This window comes from Nannospalax galili, unplaced genomic scaffold, assembly GCF_000622305.1.
Source record: "Nannospalax galili isolate Female #2095 unplaced genomic scaffold, S.galili_v1.0 scaffold1237, whole genome shotgun sequence".
Taxonomy (NCBI): Eukaryota; Metazoa; Chordata; class Mammalia; order Rodentia; family Spalacidae; genus Nannospalax; species Nannospalax galili.
The window spans coordinates 81,096-107,197 of NW_008339764.1; positions in this window are offsets into that span (position 1 = coordinate 81,096).

Below are 26,102 nucleotides of genomic sequence, written 5' to 3' on the forward strand. Positions count from 1 at the left end.
AGCCTACTTTACTCACATTTTGATATTTTTATCTTCTTTTAAAATTTTTATTTTTCTTTAATTTTTGTGTATTAGTATATTGCCTGCATGTATGTAAGTGCACCCATGTTGTGCAATGCCTTTGGAGGTCAGAAGAAGCCATTAGATTCTCCTGGAACTGGAGTTATGAACGGTTATTAGCTGTCACATGGGTTTTGGGAATCAAACCTGGGTCCTCTGCAAGCATAGTCAGTGCTCTTAACTGCTGAGCTATCTCTCCAGTTCCCCGTAGTTTCATCTTTTTGAACTTTCTGAATTAATTCTTTAAAATACTTGCATTTGAAGAAATATGAATGGAGCTGGTGTTCTTTGTGCAAAACGAAATAAGCCAGGCATAGAAAGACAGCAACTTTGTGATTTGATTCACATTTGTTATTCAAGAAGTTGAAGCCATAAACTTGAAAGAAGCATGGCAGTTACCAGAGGCAAGGAAAGTGAGAGGGAAGGGTAGGGTTTGACAGACATTGGTCAGTGTGTATTAAGTTACAGTTAATAGAACAAAATTCTGGAGAGCCGTTGTGCAAGAGTGACTACAGATAACAAATATGTACTGCACATTTCAGAAATCTAGAAGACATCTGAGCATCCAAAGATGGCATAGGAATGAGACGTGCTCTAGGCAGCCAGCTTCAGGGAACTTGGGGTGGACTGGCTCCCAAGAAACTCAATGTGACCCATGGACCATGTGAGAAACCTTATCACACAGGATGAATATTTACCTGACCATAGGTGCTTCTATATTGATCTCAAAATTCTGAACCCAAGACTTGGCAAGTAAGAAAGAAAATAATTGGGGAGCCAAAATGGCAGCCCAGCTAGAGAAATGTTGACCCTCAGCATAAGAACCTAGAAACACAACTCCAGACCTCTTAATTTCATTAAGAATTGGTAGACCATAATCATCATCCAGTGGCTTGTTAGGCCCTGACTTCAGTCCTCAGCAACATTAGGAATCTGAGAAGGCCAAAGATATCAGACAATAAACTAGAGGACACTGGCATAAAGCTGTCCCATGAAGCTGTGAAACTGCTTCTCAGAAAACCGCCACTCACAGAATATAGGGTTGGAAGCCTGTGAGCTAATTGCTCCCTGCTGTGAGGACATAGCTTCTTCTTTTACCCACAGTAAAACCCTGAGGGGAATCAGCCTGTTGGAGAATGTCTTGAACCACAGTGGGGTAATTGTGCTTAGTGAGGACTGGAAACAGACAAAGTGTGACCTGTGTTCGAGGGCTTCAAACAACTAACTTTGATGAAGAAAACCAAGTGTTTCTGACCACTGAGAAAAAGAGAAATCCCTACATAACATTCTTAAGAAGTATGTGAGAGAAACAGAAATTAGGACTGAAAATCCCGTTCAAGAAATCTGGGTATATTCTGACCAAAACCACATACAAAGGAAAGGGAGTGGGTCCTTACTTTGACACACCTAGTGTAAGAATTATAGATCACTGAGACATTAATGGAGATGTAATTTTTCTGACACCCTGCTCAGAGACGTTATGTAAGATGGACAGGGTTTTCCATTTGCAAATAGAAGACACAAAGTCAAGACTGGGCTGTGGTGGGCCGTAGAGTGAAGGTGGAGGTGGGGGAGGCGGTCTAAATATAAACACAATTCATTGTATGAAATTCTTGAATCAATAAACTTTCTCTTAAATTTTTTAAAAGGACGTGTAATTACCTTTAAAATATAATTCACCATCTTTAACATAAGCTCCTTCAGCCCAGAGTGCTTTAACAAGGACAGTTTATTTAATCACCTTTTTTAAGATTTTAAAATTCTGTGACTCAGGGCTGGAGAGAGGGCACAGCAGTTAAGAACACTTGGTGTTCTTCCAGAGGACCCAAGTTAGAGTTCCAGCACCCACATAGCAGCAAACAACATATGTAACTCCGGTTCCAGGGGATCTGATACCCTCTTCTGGTCTCTGTAAGCATTGCATGCATATGGTGTACCTACATATGTGCAGGCAAGTCACACACGTATAAAATAAAAATAATAAATAAAATATTTTTAAAATAAAATGGAAGTCTGTGATTCATTCCAAAAAGTGAGGAAAAAATACAAAACATCAGTATCCCTTTGGAAAAATGTTGTGATGTTGGCACCACCACCACCACTGCCACAACAACAACAAAATCTAGAAGGATTTTGAAAGTTTCTACCATAAGCAAATGAACAATGTTTGAGGAGACAGTTATATTTAAACTGATTAAACATTATATAAGATGTACATGTATCGAAACATTACATGGTACTAGCTGCACAACTTTTATGTTCCTGGAGAAAGAGAGGAAATAAGGGTTGTAAGCCAAAATACAATTGTACTTGTATTGTTTCTCTAAATTCACAAAGGTACTTAAAGTCTGATTGAGATTTGATAGGCTTACCGTAACTCTCAGATGCTATTGCAAGTTTTTTTTTTTTATATATAGTTTGTTTCCACTCAGTTACTTTTCCCTTTTAAATAAATAATATTTAATTATTTCTTTGAGAATGTCATATAGTGTATTTTGATCATATTCAGCACCTGTGTTCCCCAGGGGTTCTGGTTCCTCCAAGGGGCAGAGCCTGCTGCGGAGAATTGATTGTGGAGAGTTAACCGCAAAAGGAGGGCCTTGTGGGGCCATCTTGGGATGGGAGTGGTGAGCCGCCAGGTATGCACAGCAGCAGGCATGGGGAATGCACAGCAGCTGGGTGTACTCAGGACAGAATGGCCTGGCACTTATGGACCTGGGGTGAGACCGCTGGCCCCTGAAGTGTGGGCAAAAGCTATAGGTGACCATGGGTGTGCCACGGGAGCAATCTGGTATGGTGGGCTCTGAGCCCACGGCGCAGAGCTGTGCAGTGTGGAGTTGAGTGGCACAGGGCTAGGGATTGGGTGCTTGTTTCTTTGTAAGTCACTCCTCTCCCCTCCCCCATGATGACAATAATAAATGCACATAAAGATATGTTATATGGTTTGCCTGATAGCGCAAGAGACCCAGAGAGAACTCTGGCGACAGCACCCCTACCTGATCTCTTCCCAGATCCAACCTGACCTTTGTACCCATCCAATTTCATGACTTTTTTTCTTTTTAACCCTACTGAGTTAAATTTTTGCTGCTCAACTACACTTGGATATAAGGCATCCCCTGGAGTGTGATCAACCTACCAGGAGTCACATCCTTAGAAAAAGCTGCCTGTCCCTCTCTGAGCAGTTACAGGATTTCATGAGCACCTTTCCCTTCTATGCTGAGCTTTTGTCTGGCTTGAGCTTGTGCAGGTTGTGCACGCTGTCGCAGCCGCTGTGAGTTCATTTGTGCAACTGCTCTGCTGTGTCTGGAAAACAGTGTTCTGTTGTAGTCATCCACCATCTATAAAGATCTTACAATCTTTCTGCCCGCTCTTCTACAATGATCCCTGAGCCTTGGGGGAAGGGATTGGATATAGAAGTCTTACTTAGGGCTGGGCACTCTACAGTTCTGGGTCTGTGTGTTAATCTACTGCAAAAAGAAGTTTCCCTGCTGAGGGTTGAGTGATTGACTAAAGGTTATAATGATAAGTCATTAAGAGTCAGTTTAATACTATGACCGTTTAGCAGAATAATAATTGTAGGATCTTCTCCAGAGTGTATGGCCTACGTAGCCGTAAGTTCTTGGCTCCAGGTACGGGTTCCATCTGTGGAGCATCCCTTAAATCCAATCAGAAAGTGTCTAATTACTCCCACAACATTAGTGCCCCTCTTGCACAAGTGGGCTTATCTTGCCAGGCCAATAGTAATTGTAGCTCACATATGTGTAAGAACGATGATTACCTTTCTCTTCAGGTAGCATAGCACCTTCCAGCACTATTAAAGTAGTTAGTGAGGATGACGCTTCAAGGTCAGTATCCGATTGATTTCTCCATGTTTTGACTCAAGTAGGTGGTGCCTTATGTGTCTATGTGGTAAGCAATAGAGTCTTACCATCAAGTTTTAGAGGTTAACCAATAGCACTGGCCATAGCTGGTAATGTTTGTGGGCTATGGGACCCCACTGACAAACACCTTCGAAAGACCACTTTCCTTCAAAAGAGGTAAGCAATTCCTGGAACTGGGTCTTTTATTTGCTAGCCTGGTGTCTAGTAGGGGCATTGTCCTCCCCCATTATATGGTAATTCCATTGAAAGTTATGATTTTTATTTTTCTAACTACATTGTTTGACTTTTGATGTTTAGCTTTTAGAATTCTTTGTGTATTCTAGATAATAGCCTTATATCACATGTTAAATTTAATTTAGTTTAAATAAGCCCAATAAAGTGTTGTTGGAGAAAGGGAAAAAGGCAAGGTAGAACACTGTGTTGGAACACTTCTTGATGACTCATCTTTTGGCCCCTTCTTAAGTGGTGCCCCTCAGTCCCTCTTTCTTGACCCACCTTTGCAGACGTTGATGTAGGCTAAGAAGTGCAGGGGAAAAGACAAGCATCAGAGAAGTCCTGTGTGCAAATAAACTAAGCATATAATGTGGTTGACTGCTTAAGGAAAACAATGCAGAAAAGCTCAGGGAATTATTTTAATCTTCATCACAGAATGGAGCATTGTTTATCAAACAATGAGAAATTTTATTTCTTCAGGTGTATAGTTTACCATCTCAAAACTAACAAACATCATTTTTTTTACCTCAGAAGTCTGACTGGATTACATTACACCATAAAATTCTCTACTCAAAAATTAGATGGTATTATCTTTATCCATTGGGATATAATAGCTACATTGCTAATTTTTGGATTTGACTGCTTCATATACTCCAAATAATTATCTTAAATGTGTATTGAACATTTTAAAAATTTCGTTTTGATCTCAACATGATTCTTTTTCAAGCAAATATCTATAACCAGGGAATATATACTTTAACATGATTAGTCAAGCAGACCTCTTTTACTAGCTTCCTTTATTTTTTTAAGATTTTATTTTTATTTCTTTAATTATGTGTGTATGAGTGCAGTGCACATGGAGGCCAAAAGAAGGTTTCAAATCCTTTGGAGCTGGGATACGAGCAGTGGTACATCACCTGATGTGGGTGTCAGGAAACAAACTTGAGTCCTCTGTAACGTGCTTTGCTCTCTAACAGCCGAGCCATATCTGTGCCATGTAAGCTGCTAATGGAGAAAATCAATCAATGGTCCAACCCCAGTTTTAAAGTCTAATAATCATGACAATGACCAGCACAGCAAACTCTATTGGTGCAGTAGTAGCACTTTTATCTTGGGGGTAATCAACAGCTAGCTACTTAATTGGACTTAAAGCCCACTCGATGTGATGGAATTCATGGGTGGCACTGTAAACATAGCCAAATATATGTGGCTGGAGAAGTCATAGATCTTAGGGAAAACCCTAAGTCTGCCACATCCCTAGACAAATGTAATTTCTTATTATATGTTAAATACAGATACTTATACTTACAGAAAAGTATGTCAGGCACCACTTATGAAAGAAGCTTCTTTTGCAACAGACAGAAACTACTACAGAGTTCCACAATTGGTTACACAGAGAGAGTAAGTGTCTGAGAGATGCTCAAGCCCTAGTGACACATCTACAATGGAACCTCTACATCTAAGGTTCATAGAACATAGTGGAACAAGGGGTAAAGAGAATACTAACATATCTCTCAACTCTCATCAGTGACGTTTCCTCATGCAACAAAGGGCAATGAACACAAAAGGCCATAACTGGCCAAAGTGTCAAGAATAAGAGTTTACAGAGTGTGGGTCATTGCACACATCTCCTATGTGAAACTTCACCCACCCAGGTCTTAGGGACCATTGTGGAAGGGCGGGCAGAAAGATTATAAGAGCCAGGGGAGGAGGTGCATGGCCATAAGGAAACAGAGTTTTACTGGCCCCTGGGAACTTGCTCATGTAAACTTACAGCAGTGGTGACAGCATGCACAAGACCCATGCAAACTCAATCAGACAAAAACCAGCAAAAAACAGGGGAAATGGGCAGGAAGGCACAACTTTGGTTACTACTTTGATTACTGCTGGGTGAGGCAGAGTTGATCTTCTTTAAGGAAGTGAGGCTAGACAGGCTGAACAGGCTCCAGGGGATGAGTTCATACCAAATCTGTGTGCATAAATTTGACTCAATAGAACTTACATATGACAAAATGCATGAAGTCCTGTGGGTGGGCTCTGGGGGTGCAGATAGGGAAGGGGACACTAAATATAATTTAAATATGTTGCATGAAATCCACAAAAATACCAATAAAAATATTTTTAAAAAGAAAACCAATTCATTGGCATGCTATAACCGATAATTTCAATTCAATTGCCAGTTAGACTTTGGGGGGCTGATGAAAATTGCTATCTACTGTATCTAAGGACACAGAAAGGAAACTGTCCCGAATGCCAAGTTACAGCATTAGAGCTGTTTTTTGTCTGTCGTCCTGCTCCTTCACATTCATCCAGATTCGACAATCAAATTCATCATTCCAAATAGCAACGTGTCACATTTCCCTTCAGCTGAGAATCCCAGCAGCTCTTCATTGTCTTCATTGTTTGTCTGATTACAGCTCGGGTTCCAAATGTGTTTAAAAATCAGCTGTACTAAACAGTAAAAATCTCAGCATGCAAATATACATTTCCTCTGTATAAAAGTTTATGTTTTATAATTACCTAATGTCTTAAAGTAGAAATAAATGTTTTACATTTATATAAAATGTGTGTGTAGAGAGGTTGGAAGACAATTTGCCGAAGGTAATTCTCCCCTTCCACCAGGTGGGTTCCAGGGGTTGAACTCAGGTAGTCAAGCTTGGTAGCAATCACCTTTATCCACTGAGCCACCTTGCTGGCCCTTTACTAAGTAGAAGTAAAAGAAAATCAAGTCAAACACTTCTGTTTCTATAATGTCTCTCCGTATTTGAAAACCAAACATGAGTTGTTTCATTTATTGCTATTTTCCTTGTATTTCTTCAAGATTTCTTTGGAAATAAGCACTGTTGTAAACTCGCTCAAATATCCAGGGAGATAATTAGAGGCCTAGTTTCAAACATATGGCAAAGCAAATACATAAAAGCATTTGGAAATGAATTTTTCCAATCATAAACATTCTTGCTAATGCTTGGGAAAGTACAAAAGAAATATTTATAACTCTCTGGTGGTGATTTAAGATGAGAAAATGTTGGTAATCATTTTGCTCTTCAGTACATTTTTTATGACCTTTACTCTTTCTTATAAATGAAAACAGTTTTCTGGGATGTAGCTAACATTGAAGAAATGCTTATTTGTAGTTATGATGCTATTCCAACTAATTTATACTCTTATTGCTTAAGTAAGAGTAATCTGGATCAGAGTAATCTGTACAGTTTCTTTGAAAATCTTGACAAATTACATTCTAATACACAGAACCTCAAACATTTCAAATAATTTATGTTTCATAAATTTTGTACTGCCTCTTTCTGAAATGCAACTTTAGTGTAAAAGAACATGGTCCATGCAATTCTGAGGATGAGCAGTTTGTAAGGATCCCGTGTGCTCACCACTGCATGTCAGCATATGTAGAGATGCTTCCTTAGAATACCCTCAGGAGTCCCAACCCAGCACCAGGAATATAAATAGCATGCTTCAAGAGTGGCAGGCCATGGGGCTGGAGATTTCTTTATTCAGGATAATACAGGTAGAGAAGGAATTGAGTTAGAATAGTGATTTTTTTCAATCTTGAGTCCCTGGCTGTAAAATGTTTTAAACCAAAGAGTGTATATATGCACCTTAAATGAGCTGCTCAGAATAAAGAAAATGAGTTGCATATATTATTTATGTATATGTTTATGAATAGTTCTTAGATTCCTATAGATGCTTTTAAACATCTATAGGATGTTAGAACGGGGACTGTGGAGATGGCTCAGTTGGCAAAGAGCTTGCCAGGCAGGCATGAGGACTCAAGCCTCTAATCCCAGCACTGGGGAGATGGAGAGAGGATCCCTGGGGCTTGCTGGCCAGACATCATAGCTGAATGCATGGGCTGTGGATCTGGAAAGAGATCCAGTCTCAAAGGTGGAGAGTGATTGAAGAACACACCCAGTGTCGACGTCTGGCGTACACACACACACACACACACACACACACACACACACAGAGAGTAGTAAAATGGCAGTGTTGGTGATCTTACAGTACCTCTAGTCTTCACCACAGGCCTTTGGGTTAATTGTGAAATCTTAAGGTTTGACCCTCATGAATGAGATCAATGCCTCTATTAAGGAATGCCAGTCTGGTTTTCCATTTCTTTTGTCATGAAAAGGCAGCAAGGGGGCACTGTTTGGAAGCTAGAAAAAAAAGTGAGGCCTCATCAGATTCCAAACCTGCAATGTCTTGATCTTGGACTTCCCAGCTTCCAACACTATGAGAAATAAATTGTTTGAAAATTACCCAGTAAAAGGTATTTTGTTACAGCATCAGAAAAATGCACATTACACTCATTATCAGAGACAAAGGAAGAGTTTGTCTACAAACAGAAGTGTCCTAGGAGGTAGAGAAATCTCTATTCCATTTAACTTCCAGGATCACGGACTAGACCTGGCTAGCAGTTCCCAGTTTATCACAAGAGTCATCTTTTCTTTCTTTATAGCAATGTATTTTGGTACTAGCAGCAGAGATAAGTTCTGAGTTGGATTGCAGGCTGCTGGTTTTGTGGACTACACAGCCCCTGTTATCAGTCCCTGTTATCCATAGATGTCTTTGTGGGCGATTATCTGCGTGACTCAATTGTTTTCTTTTTTAATCTTTTTAAAATTAATATTTAGTGAACAAAAAATTTCATTATGACATTTCCATACATATATACTATACCATTGTACCTTACTCCTGACTCAAATTACAAAGTCTCACTTCAACCCCTGTCACGGACTCCACAGACACTATACTGTGTCCAAGGAGTCATGCCAGTTTTCCTCTCCAGCTTTCCTTTCATTGAGTAAATGTGGGGTGAATAGCTCAGCCATTCTCTTTTAATATGTACATTGTGCCAGGGTGTGAAAGTACCTGTGAGCGCCAAGTACAGGCAAACCTCAAAATTACTGCTGTCAGTGAAGCCTCATTAAATGAAACAGTAAATCCACAGTAGGATTTTATTTGGTTCCCTCTCCTGTACATATTTCTCTACAAACTGTTAGAAATGGAGTGTTTTGGCTTATGTTGGAATGTTCTGGATTTGTGCATATTTTAAAGTAGACAGAGCAATAGTGATGACTTTTTAACGATCGCTTCTTTTTCCTATAGTTGGGGAAGAGAAAAAAATATGTCTTCTGAGGGAGAGAACAGAGAGAGGAAACATATACCAAAGGTGACAGTTCTTTATTTCATCCAGTCAGCAATTTAGATTTTTAGTCCCTGAACTCAATAACCCTCCACTCCACCCTGTCTCATCCATTTAACTTCCAGGATCACAGACTAGACCTTGTTATTTGCAATAGCCATGATGCTTCCACAGTCTCCTATCACCACAGGTACCCACCCTCCAGTACACTAACCATATACTCTGCTTTCCTATCTCTTAGCATGGGCAATTACTATGCCACAACTAAAAGCCAGCTGCTTTACTTGGGGATAGACTCTATTGTTTCCCTCACAAACTGAGAAAAGCAATTTCCCTGTCCTTTCTACATGGACAAATTTTCATCCCCTGTTGTCTACTATTAGCATCTGTCTTAATCAACTTCTATCACTGTAATGGAATATATGAGATAATTAACATTCAAAGAGGAGAAGGTTTTTGTGACTCACAGTTCTTTGAGGTTCCAATATGTATGGACTGGCCCTTTTTCTTTAATATATCATAGAAGGAGCATGTGGCAGAGCGGAAGTATTCATCTTAACCAAGAACCAAAGGGAAGAAGAAGGAGGCCAGGGCCACACAGGCAGGCCCCCTTGAGGACATGGCCCAGTGACCTAAGGCCTCCCACCAGGCCTTAATCTTAGTGGTCCTACCACCTCCTGACAGTACACCCTCAGGGCACAGCCTTTAATGCATGAGCCTTTGGGGGACACTTGTTCAAACCACAGCAGCAACCAGACATGCTGCTGTTTCCATAGCTTAAAAACATCCTCACTTCCTCCAAAAACTAACTACCATCCCTACTGTACCATCATTTCTGACAAAATTCCTCCAAGCATTGTTTTTCCTGATTGTTCTCTCATTCTCTTCAGTTCATTAAATGTTTCAATCATTCAAATATAATCTTAAAAGCTCCTGGGACCTTGCTCATGATGAACTTAGAGTAATGGTGACAGCATGTGCAAGACCCATGAAAACTCAAACAGACAAAAACCCAGCCTAGAACTGGGGAAACGGGTAGCAGGCCCCAATCTTAGTCAAAGAACTGTGGGCAGGTGATTACTGCTGGGTGAGGAAGAACAGATCTTCTTTAAGAGAGAGATTCTAGATAGGCTGACTAGATCCTGTGGATGAACTTGCACTGAAGGACATCAGGGGACACTAACTTGATTCAATAGGTCTTAACATAAATGACAGAAGGCATGAAATCCAGTAGGGGGTGGGAAAGGCCTAAGATGGGACTTAAAAGAGGACTAACATGCTGTGTATGAAATAGACAAAAATTCAATTAATACTTAAAAATAAAGTGCAAAAGCAAAAAAAGTTTCCATCATTCTATGAAATTTTTATTATAAAGTTCATCAACAACTTTCTCAACTACTAAATCCAGTGATCAATTCTGCCTTCTCCTGACTTGTTCTAGCATTAATATGATCTAGCATTGATCTAGATTTAATATGGATCACTAACCTTGCTTCCTTGATATAAAATTTCCACCTGGCTATTGTCTTGGTTGTAGTTCATTGGTATCTTCCTTTTATTTTTGCAAGGGGAGGTTGGTGGGGGTGATGGGGTTATTTCTTTCACCACACCCTTAAAATGTTGACCTGTCGTGAGACTCAGCGTTTGGCTCTCCACTCCTCTAAGCATTCATTTGTGAGCCCATTGAACCTCCAGCTTTCAACAACAGAGTCCATAAAACAAAGACTTACAATGTACATGTTCATTACAGTCCACAGTCCTGAACTTTAAGCACATTATGGATTTTACTCACATGCACACACACACACACGAAAAGCTCCAGGTCACCCCTTATTCTCTCATCTTACACATGAAATGCATGTAGAAATCTTATGGGACATCTTCAGAACATCTGTAATCAGTCCAGTATGTTCTGAGATACCATCACTTCTCACTTGAATTATTTAATGACTTTCTTAGAGGTTTCCTATTTCCATTCTTGTCTCTATGCAACCTATTCTCAATATAACCAAGTGATCTTTTCATAGTGCAGCTCAGACCATATTACTCTCTTTAAAACCACCCCATGTCATCTTCTCCACTCAGAGTTAAAACCAAAGTCTTTTTGTTTATTTGTTTGTTTGTTGTTTGTGGGATTTCATTTGGTTTTTTGAGACAGAATGTCACACATGTAGCCCATGCTGTTCTGAAACTCATTTTACAATTCTTGTGACTCAGCCTCCTGAATGTTGGGATGACAGTTGTGAGCCACCACTCCTAGCAAAACCAAAGTCCCTAGATTATCCTAGAGGACCTTCCACAATCTGGCCTCATGTGACCTCTCTGACATCCTCTTTTGCTCTCCCCATCCCTTCCTATATGGTCCTAGTGGACACATTGGCACCCCATGACCAAGCATGAAAAGTCCCCTCCTTAGAGTCTTTGCACTGCCTGTTCCCTCTGTCTAGAATAGTCTTTGAGCTTCTGCATCCTCTTCCTTCTCTTAAGATTGTTTAAATTTTATAAATACTTCAAACGCAAATCCTCCTCCACTGTCTTAGCATTCCTGACTTCCTTTTCTTCTACTTTTTTTTCTGCCATAGCACATATCACTTTCTTATATATATTTAATATGGTACTTGTGTTTATTAATTATCTGTTTCTTCTCACTAGACTCCAAGCTTCTACAGGGCAGGATTTGGGTTTATTTTGTTTACCAATATGTCCCAGGAACACAGAATAGCATCTCTCTATACAAGGTATATTAAAAAAAAGTTGTCAAATGAATGAATGAAAAATATTTTAGGAATCAGGCAAGTAAATAATTTTGAAGAGCACATATAGGATTTCCAGTTTTTTAATAATTGTTTCCTTTATTTTAATTTTATGTGTGTGTGTGTACATTGTGTGTATGTATGCAAGTGCACCTGTTCATGCAATGTCCCCAGAGGACAAATGAGGGTGTCAGATCCCCTGGAGCTGGAGTTACGAATGGTTGTTAGCTGCCATGTGGGTGCTGGGATTCAAACCCCGATCTTCTGCAAGACCAGTCAGTGCTCTTAAGCACTGAGCAATCTCTCCAGCCCCAGGATTTCCAGTTTCACAAGAGATCTAGAAATTCAAATGAGAGATGTCTAAGTAATAGAGATACATATTCATCTTTGTTCATTGCTGCTCTTTTCATAATAGTCAGGAAATGGAAACAATATAGCTATCCATCAACTGATGAATAAATAATGAAAAAATGGTACATTTACACAATGGAATATTATTTGTTAAAGAAAAGGAAATTATGAAATTCTCTGGTAAATGGATGGAACTAGAAACAATTATCCTGAGTGAGGTAACTCAGACCCATAAAGACAAATGTCATATGTTCTCTCTCATAGCTTGATGCTACATCTGAATTCTTAGATGTTCTCAATCAGAAAATCCAGAGAGTTCAGCAATCTAATAAACAGCCATGGTGTGGAGGCTAAGGGGGCACTTCATGGGAGGGGAGATAGAATACAGCAACATAAAGGGGAAAGGGCAATAACAGAGTAGGAAGGATTAAATGGAGTGGGGAACGGGAGGGCAGGGCAGAGGCGGGAGTATGGGCAGGATAACTAACACTAAAGGCCTTTAGGAAAAGCCATATAGAAATTTATCACTGTAAGAGGGTCTTAAAGTATAAACATACACATTATAAAATGAGATTTTAAAGAGTTTTCTTATAACAGGGGGACATTACCTCTATTAGATATCATAAGCTAGTAAAGCAGAAGCCCAATGTGAGGAATGGTATGAACTTTCTCTTTTGAAGCTATTGTCCAGGGGTCCCATAGATCCTCAAACAATACTGGCCATTGCCCCTGCTCTTGGTTACCCACCAGAACTATGAGGTAAGACCCTAGTGCTTAAGATAGTACATACATGAACTGTAGAACAAACAAGGAGAAATCAAGCTGGTACTGACTTCAAAACTTCATCTCTACTAGCTATCTTCCATAGGGCTAGAAGGTGCTATGCATGTTACCAAAAAGAAAAAATAATCATCAATCTTATCTAACAGTGAATCCTGAGATCTACAACAACTGGCCTGGCAAGATATGTCTGCTGGTACAATAGCTGCACAAGTATTATGGGAGTAACCAACCCCTTTCTAATTGGATTTAATGTCTGCTTCCTAAGATAGAGCCCATACCTGACATTGATATCAGACTTAGGAATCTGTGGCCAGATAGGTCAGAGGCCACAGAGAAGAATTAATATTATTATTTTGACAAATAGACAGAGTACTAAACGGACTCCTAATGATGTATTGTTACACCTGTGGATTAATGCATCTCTCAGCTCTCACCAGAGTTGCTTCCTTATGCAGCAGATAGTGATTAGCACAGAGACCCAAAATTGGCCAACTTTCAGAGAAGAGACTGCAGAGGGCTTGTCCTGGTTTGTTTCTTCATTGCTGTGACAAAACACTCTGACCACTATCAACTTGGGGAGGAAAGGGTTTATTCAGCTTACATCTCCCAGGTCACAGTTCATCAGGGAGCCCAAGGTAGGAACTCAGGGCAGGAACCTGGAGGCAGGAGCTAGAGCACAGGCCATGGAGGAATGCTGCTTACTGGCTTGCTGCCCTGGCCCCTGCTCAGCCTGCTTTCTTATGCAACACAGGCCCACCTGCCCAGGGGTGGCACCACCCACAGTGGGCTGGGCCCTTCCACATCACTCATCAAGAAGATGCCCCTCAGACATGGCCACAGGCCAGTCCAATAGAGGAAATTCCCCAACTGAGGCTCCCTCAACCCAGGTGTATCAAGTTGATGCTAATCCAGCACAGGGCTTATCTCTGAATTGGACACCTATATCAAACTTCTGCTTCCCAAGGCTTAGAGATCATTGCAGAAGAGGGGGTGCAAAGATTGTAAAAGCCAAAGGTGGTGGGTGACCACAGGGAAAGAGTTTTCCAGACAGCTGGGATGTTACTCATATGAACTCACAGCAAAGATGACAGTATGCACAAGCCCCATGTAAGCTCAAACCAGACAAAATTCCAGCATGTATGTAGGAAAGCAAGTAAGAAACTCCAACCCTACCTGAGGAACTACTGGTAACTGATGACTGCTGTGAGTGAGAGAATTGATCTCATTTAAGGGTGAGACTCCTGGTAGGTTGAATAGATTCCAGTGGGTGGACCCACACTGAAGGGCATTTGGGGATGCATGTTTGAATATATAATATATAAAAAAACATGAAATTGGGGGAGGGTAGTAGGGAGGATGTAGATGGGGAAGAATATCTAAATTCAATCAAAATATTTTGTATGAAATTCATAAAAATTCAATAGTAAAACAGGAAAAGAAAACCTTTTAACATCAAATCATGGTTTCAATTTTAATTTATTATTATTATTTTTAATTATTATTATTAGTGTGTGCGTGTGTGTGTGTGTGTGCATGCACGGCAGGTGGGGGTGTTGCACCACAGCATGTGTGTGGAAGTCACAGTACAACTCTGTAGATCAGTTCTCTTCTTCCACCTATGTGTGGGTTCCTAAGATCAAACTTAGGTCACTGGGCCTGTGCAGCAAGTGCCTTACCCACTGAGTCACCTTGCTACTCCATTTAAACTTTTTAATTCAGTTTGGAAACTAAGTCATATTCTGAAATTTTTTTCTGAATGAACACTAAATTATGCAGGTCATGTTTGGATTCAGATCAATAAGGAACCATTAGCTAATTTTTTAGCCACTTACAGAGGATATTCTCTGTATTTATGTTTTTGGAGACAATACAGAAATACACTAAGAAGTTCCATGGTATGTGTTTAAAGTAAATTTGACTTTCTGAACAGGGCCCCAATAATGCAGACCAACAATTGACAAAGGGAACCACGTGAAACTGCAAAGCTTTCTGTACAATTAAAGGCACCGTCGTTCCAGTGAAGAGGTATCCTACGACATGGGGAAAAGTCTTCATAAGCTATACATCTGGCAGATGGTTAGTATCTACAATATACAAAGAAAACAACCAACCCAATTTTAAAAAGGGACAGGTAACTGAACAGAGTTTTCAAAAGTTGAAATACCAGTAGCTGAGAAACATTTAAACGTGTTCGACATCTTTGCCGTTGGGGAAATGCAAATTAAAACTACTTTGAAATTTCCTCTCGCTGCTGTCAGAATGGCTAAAGTCAACAAAACCACAAAACAAAACAAAACAACAGCCAAAGGACAGCACATGTTTGTGTGGTTGTTGAGAAAGGAAAATGCTTATTCACTGCTGGTGAAAGTGAAAACTTGTGCAGTCACTATAGAAATCAGTTTGGAGTTTCTTAAAAAGCCAGAAATAGACTCAAGAGCCAACTATACCATTCTTGGGCGTAGACCTAAAGGATTCAAGATCCTACTTCAGAGAAACCTGTTCTACATTCATTACTGCTCTAGTCACAATAGCCAGGAAATGGAAACAGCCTGTTGATAAACTGATAAATGGATACCAAAAATGTGGCATATTTATACAATGAATATTATTCAGCTATGAAGAAAAATGGATTATGAAGTTCACACAAAAATGAATAGAACTGGAAGCAGTCATCCTGAATGAGGAAGCCCAGACCCAGAAAGACAAACTTTGCATGTTTTCTCTCATGTGTGGATGTTAGCTTTGACTCTTTAGATATGTGTGCTTTGTTTGGGATACCCATAGAGGTTAAGAAACTAGTAAGGGGTCATGGGGGAGGAAGGATCTTTCAAAGGAAGGGAGAAGAATACAGTAATATAAATAGGGAAAAGGGAATGATGGAGCAGGAAGGATTAAATGGAGTGGGCGATCAGAGGCCAGAGTGGAAGAGGGACTATGGGGAGGGATAACTACACTAAAGGCCTTCTGAAAAACCATGTGGAAACCCACTACTGCAGAAGCTCTTTAAAATGTATATGTGTATAAAAAGGGTTTAAATGGAGCTATGCTATAGCAGGGGACAATACCCAGACTAAACACCTCATCTTACTAAATAAAAAGCCCAGTGCCAAGAATGGATTTCTTCTCTTTTAGTTGCTAGCCAGAGGGATCCTACAGACTTCCAAACGTTACAGGCTATTGCCACTGCTCTTGTTCACCCTCAGAACTTGACAGTAAGACCCTACTGCTGAAGACACATATGCCTGAGTAATAAAATATGAAGATATCATGCAGATACTGACCTAGAAACTTCATCCTTACTGGCTAGTTTTCATAGTGCTTGAAGGTATAATGCATGCTACCAGAGAAGAAAAGCAGTCATCATCTTACTCAGCTATGAACCCTGACAGCTACAATAATGCCTGGCCTAATAAGAGATGGCCACTAGTGCAATAGGGGCATAAATGTTATGGGAGTAACCAACCATTGTTCTGTTTGATAGGATTTAAGACCCACTTCATGAAATGGAACCCATTCCTGGCACTGTTATCAGGATTATATAGGTAATAGGCCCTGGAGAGAACCCACTACTAATATTCTACTAAATGGACATAGTATTAAAATGACTCCTTATGACTGTATTCAAAGTTTAATGCATCTCTCAACCCTCATAAGAGTAGCTTCTTCTAGCATTAGAAGAAAATTAACACACACACACACACACACAGAGCTGGTCAATGTGCAGATACTAAGAGACTCAGTGAATTTTTTTTTTAAGTTACATGAATCTGAGTGGATAGGGAGGATGGGCTAGATCTGGAAAGAGTTGGGAAATAACAAAACACATTATATAAATTTCTCAGAGTTAATAAAAATATTTTAAAAGACAAATTCAAGAATTGGTTTATTGCCTTAGCTTTTAAAAATATTTTATTATTTTTATTTTATGTATACAGTATATTTATGTGTACAATGTCCACAAAGATCAGATGCCCTGGAACTGAAGCTACAGACAGTTATTAACTGCCATGTGGATGCTGGGAACCAAACCTGGGTCCTCTGCAAGAACAGTCAGTGCTTTTAACCACTGAGCCACCTCTCCAGCTCCTACTTTAGCTTTTCAAATGCCAATAGCTAGTATTAACTATGAAGCCTGTCAATTAAGAGCAATTGAAATGCCTGTCTTTTTTAAAAATTGGCCCTTTAGAAACTGCAAGGTTATGGGTTTAACATTTGTTCCTTCCAACTTCTGCTTAGAAGTTGGAGACTTAAAAATTCAACTTATTTCTTTCTCAAGAGTTTCCAGAGTTCACTGAGGAGAGTTGGCAGAGATGAGAAACACATGAGGGGCACATGCAGAGGCTTCCACACTATCTAAGACAGTATCCGTTGGTTACAGGACTCTCAAAGCAATGCTCTTACAGGCAAAGAAAGCCAACTCCATGTATTTTTTCCATTAAAATAATCATTAGATTTACGGTTGGAGAGATGAACCAGAAGTTGAGGGCACTTGCTGCTTTTCTAGAGGATCTGACGTTGATTCCTGGCACCAATGTCGGGTGGCTCACAACTGCCTGTAACTCTAGTTCCAAGGGCCTGACACCCTCTTCTGGCCTCCTAGGGTGTCCACACATAAGTAGCATTCACTCAGCACATAAATAAAAATAACAAAAGTAAATCTTAAAAATAAAAGTCATTAGACTTAAAGACAAATGTGGTTACAAATTTTGCTCCATTTATACAGAACTGTATCCCAAAATGTCCATTATATTCTTTTTCCATGAATATATAGTTAGAAAAAAGTTGGTTTCTCTTATGATTGTTTGGTTACATACCATCATAAAAATATTGCTTCTGTCAAAATTCTTGAATGCTAAAATGCCTATATTTTCCAGTAAAGATACAAGATTTGTACAGAGTATGAAATATAAATCATTCACTTATAAAAATAAAATGGGTATTTACAAAACCATGTCTTGAGAAATATAGTTTGATGAAGATGAATTTTCAATTAAAGATCAACACTTTAATTGAAAAAAAACTTCAAACTCTCTTTCTTCCATATAGCTAAATCTAATTATTAGAAAGCCAACTGGCAAATGCTCTGGGAACAATAGAATAACAGACTGTGTGATTTTATGGGGGAAAAAAATCCTGTGAGGGCGATCAAACATCTTTGCAAAGCAAACGACAGAAATGGTTAGAGTATGTATAATTTATCTTGATGTCAGGAAAGGAAACCATGACTCCACAAAGATACAGTCTAGCATGCCACATCAGCTCCTCTTCAGTCAGCTCCTAGTCTGATTGTACATGAGCTCTTGGCACATACCACCTTTTATGGTTATGGGAAGAATTTTGTTGTTGACAGCTCACAGCCAAAATTTGGTGTCACCCCAAAGAAGGGTGACACTTGTCCAAGACCACACTGCAGAACTAGCCAGTGTACACTAAGACAAATGGCACAGCTCACAGGGAGCCTTTTGTGATCTCTCTACACAGGAAAAGAACGTATTGCTCTAGCAGCAAACCCAGCACAGCGACACCATGCAGCAATGTCCCAACAGAATGCGCAGTGCGAGGTCCCCAGAGGCTGACTAGCAAGTGCTACTGTGCTGTGAAATATTTTCTTAGGGGAAAAAAAAATCATCAAAGGTAATACTGAGCAGAAAGCCAAATATTGTGTAGGGTTTATGTTGAATATAGGTGTTTTGTTCATATTTAGTGATCATATTAGTGGATATTTTAGTATTTCCCAGTGAAAAAAAAAGGATTTTGAACTAACTAGAAAAAATATAATCCACTTTAATTGAACTTAGCAATAAGATTAATGTTCATAAAGTGACCCAAGGACAAAAGAAGAAAAATTCACGTGATTGAATTAAGGAATGTGTGGCTTAGCTAAGAAGATAGTAATCAGAGAGAACACAGACAAGGATTTATTATAATACTGTTTAAAGGCAGAAGTGAGTCCAGCATCTTACGAGCATAGACACAGCAGAGAACTGAAATTACTGTCAACTGTGCTATGACTATCAGTGTCCTATATATAATATACGAGAGATGTGAAACATTTAGAATTCTTAGGACTGAGTAAAAATGATTAAGAGTTTGAAAATGGCTGATATGAAAGCAGGCTAACTGGATGGGATGGTTACCTAGTGTTAAGAAGACAGTGGAGACCGCAGCTTTCTAACATGTAGAGGAATATTATGCAGATGGTGACCAGCTGTTCTCCATCTCCAATGAGAGCTATATCAAGGGAACAGGTCTAAGCTTCAGCATGTGGGAGTTAGGTTAAATATGAAGAATAGTTTCCTGACAGCAAGGGGTATAAGAGAGATTCCGTGCAGATTCCTGAAAGGCACTGTAAAATTTCCTTCTCTGGTTCTTTTAAGAACATAAAGTGCTTTTCCATCTGTGAGGAATGAGTGCACAGTAGAGTTACAGAATAGCAAAGAGAGAGAACAGATCATAACTCAAAATCCTGTCTTTAAGTCAATAAAATAAAGTTTCATGTTTCAACCCACATAGATCTTCACAGTTGGGTTTTGTTCTTTGTTGTTTTTGCTACTTTTTTTTACAAGTGATGTTTTATAGATTGAGAGTTTTACCTAAAATAATATCCTCTGCATTTTAAGTATTTGTGACTCATTTATATTGGCCTTTAAAAGTAGTTCAGCTTTATAGGAACTTCAGAGCTAATTAATTATTGGCTTGTATATAATTCAAGAAGACATGCTGATATTTTTATCACTCCATACCTCAACTGCTATTTGTAGGAAACCTAGATCAATACTTTTAAATTACATTTTTATCTGTGGTGGGGAGGGGCATATATTCCTAAGCGTGTGTGTAGATGTTAGAGGGCAGCTTGTAGGAACCAGTTCTCTCCTTCCACCATGTGAGTCCCAGGGTCTAAATTCAGGCATGGTGGCAAGTGCCTTTACTTGAAGAGCTATCTCAGCAGTTCCCTAGATCAGTATTTTTAGATGACAAAAACATTCCAACTTCCAGTAAAACCAAAGCTTAAATGTGAGTCCAAAAGAGCCATGGTACTTCATATTCACTTTGAAAATGTTTATTTATATTTCTCTTGGAAGAAGAGAAGATAAAACCTATGTTCCTGAGCATAAGAATTTAGCTCTGTGCTTCTGTTCTTCTTATCCAAGTAAATCAGGCAAGATAGGTAAGTATGAGGCTTGGTGGTCATGAATCTGTATGCAGGAAAAAATTAACCTTTATGGTCTTGTTCTAAGTTTTCCAAGTTATATTGTGTATAGATTTACTAATTTTTCTAATGGGCATTTATACAATTTATGACATAAGGGGACTTGTTTGCTTATAGAACAATGTCGTGTTTAATCTTGACTCTAAGAGCTTTCCATACCTATTACCTTACTAATGATGTTTTGAAGTTACTAATCTCTGGTGTCTATTGTTTTTGAAAATGTTTATGTAGTGAATGGTCTTGAAAGAGACAGATGGTGACTCTTCTGGAGCTAAGGAAGGCATACCTTCTGCTCGCCATTTGGGATTAAGGTACGCTGAGCTCACTGTGCCTTTTGTATGATGCAACCTACTGAATGTGCAGGTCCCTCTTTGAGTGGGTCTGTGAGAACAGAGTCCCAAGAAACGGGTACCAGAAATACCATTCACAGATATTCCTGTGGCTTGAGTAATATTATTTCTTCCTCCCTGACTCTGGAGTCTGTGCCTCCCACCAGCATCCTTTAAATACAGCTGCCTAACTGTTTACCAGCAGGTAGGTAAATCTCATATCCTTTGCAGTTCCTGATAGTTCATCCCTCCTCTAGTTCATTCATAATCTCATACTGATACCTGCTCCACACAGACTCATTCAGGCAAAGGAGGGAAATGTAATAGATTATAAATACATTTAACACACAGGAGCATGCAAAACAGCATATGGATAACTATTACAACCCTCCTTTCTACAGATGATTGGAGGTCAAATTTTTCTATTTATGACGTTTTCTTCAATGCCCATTTTACTTTTCCCATGTTTTTCCCCTCACATTTCTTTTGTTTTGAATTGTTTATTGATCTGGGTGTTTTTTTTTTTTTCAAATTTTATTGATTTGTATTTTTTGTGTTATGTGTGTTTTGCCTGCATGTATCTAAGTGCATCCGTGTCATGCAGTGCCCATGGAGGACAGAAGAGGGCATCAGATCACCTGGAACAGGAGTTATGAATGGTTGCTAGCTGCCATGTGGGTGCTGGAAATTGAACTGAGGTCCTCTGCAAGAGCAGTCGGTGTTTTTAACCACTGAGCCATCTCTCCAGCCCATGATCTAATGTTTTGACTCAGTAACACATTATAGTATATTTAAATAATGGAATATCTGTCTCAAAATGAATGAAATTGAGTGGAAGGTGGACTACTGGGGGTTAAAGGGTATAGTAAGAAAGGAGGGCAGTGACATGGCAGGGGTGGGGTCAACCAAAATGAAATATGTGTGAAAATCTCATATGGAAACCAGTTACTTTGTGAGCTAACTTAAGTACTTTAAAAAATGCAAGGGGAGGCTCAAGAGCTCCCACCCCTAGCTGAGGAACTATTGACAGTTATGGCTGATAGGGGAAGGAGAGTCAGTTTTCTTTAAAGATATGGTCTCTGGTAGGTTGAGCATGCTCCAGTGGATGGACCCACACCCATTAGTATATGGGCAGCACAAACTGGATTCACTGATTATTTAAAAGAAAAGAGGGGGGAGTTAGGAGTGAATGTCAGGAAAGGTTATAAGAGGACTTAGGGGAGGAGGGGGGGTGAATATAATCAAAATACACTGCATACATGTATGAAATTCTCAAAAGAACCAACAAAAATATTTTTTAAAAAAGAGGGGCTGGACCGGGAGTGGTGGCGCACACCTTTAATCCCAGCACTCGGGAGGCAGAGGCAAGCAGATCTCTGTGAGTTCAAGGCCAGCCTGGTCTACATAGTGAATAGGACAGCTGGGGCTACAGGGAGACCCTGTCTCAAAAAGACCAAAAAAAAAAAAAAAAAAGAGGGGCTGAAGAGATGGCTCAGCAGTTAAGAGCACTGGCTGCTCACGCAGAGGACCCAGGTTTGGGTCCCAGCACCCAATTCTGGCTAACAACTGTCTGTAATAACGGTTCCAGAGGTTCTGATACCCTCTTCTAGCCTACACAGGCATTGAACAACACGGTACACTTACATGTATGCAGGTAATACACTCATACACATAAAATAAAAATGATAAAAATGTATTTTTTTAAAAGAATGAAGGCCAGAAACATAGTTCAGTGGGTAAAGGCACTTCCTGTCAAGCCTGATGGCCTGACTTTGATCCTGGGACGAACATACTGGAAAGAGAATTGACTGTAGCAAGTTGTTCTCTGACCTCACATGCATACTATGTCACATGCACCCACAGCTCTACATACACATAAAAATAAAAATGTAATAAAGATATAAAATAACCATGAATAACTCTGGTTCCAGGGGATCTGACACCCTCTTCTGTCTTCTGTGAGGCATTTAATACATATGGTACATTTACACACATGCAGACAAAACACTTATACACATAAAATGAAAAATAATAAATAAAAATTTAAAAAGTGAGTAGTGAAAATATTATCAACATGGGCCCCCACCTCCCGAGGCTTCCCTGAGCCTGCACAACCTGCAGGCCTCTCTCTGACCCACAGGCCTCTCTCTCTAGGGTAAGTTGATAGCACCCTCTGCACCTTGACTCCCACAGCCCCACACCCACCCCCCACTTCCCCACCCCCAGACACCTGGGGAACCACCACTGCTTCCTGATCCTTTGTATCCAGACCAACTCAGTTCCTTCCCAGGTCCCAAGGAGCACTGCTTCTGGGCCTGGCCCCACCCTCACCTCCCTTTGCCTCCCTGGGCCTTCAGGATCCGTAGGCCCCTCTCTGACACCCAGGCCTCTCTCTCCAGGGTAAGTTGATTGGGCCCTCTGCTCCTTGACTCCCCCAGCCTCACTCACCTTCCCATCTCCTCCTCCAGTCTCTCCTCCTAGCCTGGGTCCTGTACCATTCCTTGTCTTGGCACCCCAGACACCAGGGGAAACACCACTGCTTCCTAATCCTTTGCATCCAGACCAACTCAGTTCTATCTCAGGCCCCCAAGACCACTCTGGGCCTGGCCTACTGTCACCTCCCTCTACTTCCCTCGTCCTGCACCACCCACCAGCCTCTTTCTGGGACCCTGGGGCTGACCTTTCCTAGTCCTGATCCTTTGCATCCAGACCAACCAAACTCCTCAGTGCAGTCCCCAGGAGCCCTTGGAGCCCCTTCCCGCCCCCATCTTCCTTTGCATCTCTGGGTAGCACAGCCACCAGCTGCTCTAGACCAGTATCTTTCTTTGGCCCGGCTCACAGGCCAGTCAACCCCCAAATTCCCGAGGCCAAAATCTTTTCTGGAGGGATCCAGACCTTAGGAGAAAGCCTGAGAGCATCTGATCCTCATCTGACTTGGGCCTCTGAGGGAACTCCTGAAGACAAAAGCAATCTGGCCACTCCAATATAAAATCAAAAGAGAGAATCAGAAGCTTAGAGAAACCAGCTTTTCATGCCCAAAAGGTAAACCACAAAGACACATAAAGTTCACAAAAAGAAGCAGAACTAAACTTGAAGGCTTGAGTATCACACAAGAATCAGAAACTATAAAAGAAACTCATATGTCAAAATCACAGAGAAAAAATAATAACATGAAAAACCAAAATAACATAACCCCACCAAATACCAGTAATCCTCTAGAGGAGCACAGTGTTCCTAGAGATAATGAAGGACATGGAACTCAAAGGAACAATTATAAACATGATAAAAGATTTCAGTGAATTTAAAGAACACACAAACAAAGAAATGAAAGAACTGAAGAAAGATAGGGTTAAACTTCTGAATGAATTCAGGAAAAAGTTAGAAATATTGAAGAACACTCAGGCTGAAATGAAGAAGGAAGTGAAACACTCAGTAAGCAAATTAGAAATGACAGGAGAAAGCCTCACCAATAGGATGAATGAAATGGAAAACAGAGTATCAAGACTGGAAGATAAAGTGGACGAACTAGACCACTCAAGCAAAGATTATGAAAAATTTAAGAAATCACAAGAATGGAATATGCAGGAATTGTGTGACACCATAAAAAGACCAAACTTATGAATCATAGGCATACAGGAAGGAGAAGAATCCCAAGATAATGGTATGGACCAGATCTTCAACAGAATCGTGGAAGAAAATTTCCCAAAAGTAAAGAAAGACATGCCCATACAAATACAAGAAGCATATAGAACACTAAACAGACAGGACCAGAAAAGAAACTCTCCATGGCACATCATAGTAAAAAAACGAAACGTACAAAACAGACAATACTGAAAGTTGAAAAAGAGAAACAATAAGCCATATATGAAGGAAAACCCATTAGGATTACAGCTGACTTTTCAGTGTGAACTATGAATGCCAGGAGAGCCTGGACCAAAGCATTCCCAGTATTAAACGACAACAGATGCCAACCCAGATTACTATACCCAGCCAAAATGTCTAGTATAGTCAAAGGGGAAAGGAAAATCTTCCATGACATAAAAGGGCTGAAGGAACTCATGTCCACAAAACCAGACCTTTAGAGAGTTCTGGAAGTAGTACAAACAACTGAAGAAAGGAATGACCATACCCAAGGGGTTGCGGAAAGAAATTCATTGAAGGTATAACTGTGGAAAAGTACAGCTATATCAAGAATGTAAACAGAAATAAAAATGACAGGATTCAATACTCATCTTTCATTAATAACTTTAAATATTAAAGGACTGAACTCCCCAGTCAAAAGACACAGACTAGGTGAATGGATTAAGAAACAAAACCCATCTTTTTGTTGTCTGCAAGAAACTCATCTCACTTTCAAGGACAGACAGTATCTCAAAGTGGAAGGATGGAAAAAAATATACCAAGCAAATGGGACTAAGAAAAAAGGAGGCATAGCAATTCTAATATCTGACAAAATAGACTTTAAAATAAAATTAATCAGAAGAGATAAAGAGGTCCACTTCATTCTGATCAAAGGAGCAATAACCTCCCAAGCCCATGTGACCCCTGAGGAACAGATCCTCAAAAGACTTTCTATTCAGCACCCCATGGAACTTTCGCCAAAGCTGACCACATACTGGGGTACAAAACAAGTCTCAACAAATAGAAAAAAAAATTGCAATAATTCCATGCTTTCTCTCAGAGACATCTGAATTAAACAATACCATATATCAAATGGATTTAACAGGCATCTACTGAGTATTCCACCCAAGCACAAAAGGACATACTTTCTACTAAGCACCCCCATGGAACTGTCTCCAAAACGGACCATATACTGGGGCACAAAACAAACCTCAACAAATACAAAAAGATTGAGATAATTCCACACATTCTATCAGACCACAAAGCAATAAAGCTTACAATCAACACTAGAAGAAGCACTAATCACCACATGAACATATGGAGATTAAACAGCACACTCCTGAATGATGAATGGGTCAAAAGAGAAATTAAGAAAAAAATAAAAGTATTCCTGGAACTAAATTAAAATGACAATACAACACAACAAAACCCGTGGGACATGCTGAAAGTGGTTCTTAGAGGGAAGTTTGTAGCTCTAAGTGCCTACATCAAAAAATCGGAAAGAACACAAATAAATGACTTAACATCGCATCTCAAGACACTTGAAAAACAACAGCAAATGGAACACAAACCCAGCAGACAAGAAGAAATAAGAAAAATCAGGGCAGAAATTAATGAAATAGAAACAAAGAAAATAATATAAAGAAACAACAAATCCAAGAGCTGGTTCTTTGCAAGGCTAAATAAGATGTACAGACCTTAGCCCAGATAACCAAAAGAAAGAAAGCATACCTCCAAATCAACAAA